The sequence below is a fragment of the Gavialis gangeticus genome, unplaced genomic scaffold (genome assembly GCF_001723915.1).
Source record: "Gavialis gangeticus isolate Ggan-Ray unplaced genomic scaffold, GavGan_comp1, whole genome shotgun sequence".
NCBI lineage: Eukaryota > Metazoa > Chordata > Crocodylia > Gavialidae > Gavialis > Gavialis gangeticus.
In genome coordinates this window covers 40,992,084-40,993,259 of record NW_017729034.1, presented here as the reverse complement: position 1 = coordinate 40,993,259, position 1,176 = coordinate 40,992,084, and the positions used below count along the sequence as shown (strand labels likewise).

The 1,176-nt window shown below is 38.4% G+C and overlaps 1 protein-coding gene across 1 annotated transcript in view; it reads left to right on the top strand.

Annotated features, from left to right (window-relative positions):
* The window catches only part of KIF26B (kinesin family member 26B), a 450,408-nt gene that overhangs the window by 369,224 nt on the left and 80,008 nt on the right, over positions 1–1,176 (top strand). The window lies entirely within an intron of this gene.

Below are 1,176 nucleotides of genomic sequence, written 5' to 3'. Positions count from 1 at the left end.
CCTTCCGACCCTTAATCTATGAATCTATGAATCTATGGCCATTCTGGTAATGCGTCACTCTACAGGTGTGGCTGCCCAGCCGTTCACGATGTGAAAATGTCACATTTTCATCTGCTGAACCCAAGATGGAGTTAGGTCCATTGAATTTGTTTAGCCCTCTGCAGGCACAAACTCTGGCCTGTGATCAAGATTTTGGGGAATGAAGACTTCATAGTATGGACAGCTGCCACCTCTATTCTATCTAATCTCTGCTATTACCAACAAAAATCTGAAAGAAAGAAAGAAACTATGGAAATGAGAACAGACTAAAATGACAACTGACCTGGCATCCCACTTGCATTAATAAATGACAGCCTATAGCTGTGAATGTACAAGATCAGCCTAGAGTCAGCTGACAACTGATTAAAGCACTAGTTTAGTACTGAAAGAGCCTGATTCTGGCCTCTAGTTTTATACTTGTGTAAAATATGATCACCTTCAGTGGTGCCACTGAGAGCAGAATTAGGCAACATGTCTGAATTTCCTTTGTTTATTTCCCTTTGGCAGAGCTAAAGTACAGAATTAGCAAAATCCTAGAGCGAGGCAGTGGTCCTAATTATAATCCGGGGGAATCACCATAGAGAACATTTCTGAATATAATAAAGCCAACTTTTTTTGCACAGAATCTGAAGTGGTTTGGAAAAAAAATTGATCAACCTGATTGTTTGAGTAGGGAAATCAATGCATTAAATTAAAATCGGTACATTATCAGTACTGCTGTCATATCCATATACTTGTACATTTCCCTTTTTTATATAGTTATGTCTCCCGACATAGTTCCATATTGAAATCCAAGAGCCAATTAAAGTCAGAATACTAAATATATATCCTCAAATCCATGTCTCCTGAATTACTGTGTCTTTTATATTACATGTAGCTCCCAGTCCAGGCCTCTGAATTCACATATCTCCCATTATGCGTGATTTTAGCCAAAAGACAAACCTAGGAGCTGGAGACTTTCCCTTTTGTAATTTGTTGATCTAGTATGTTGGCATTTAGATCAATCACTTAGTTTCACTGCCTTCCGTGATGCTAATTGAAAGGTTCTGGTATACATGAGTAACATAAGAACATTTTTGGACATAAGGATTTGGACATAAGAAGAGTGGTTGCTTCTTAAGGAGACAATCCTCCAAG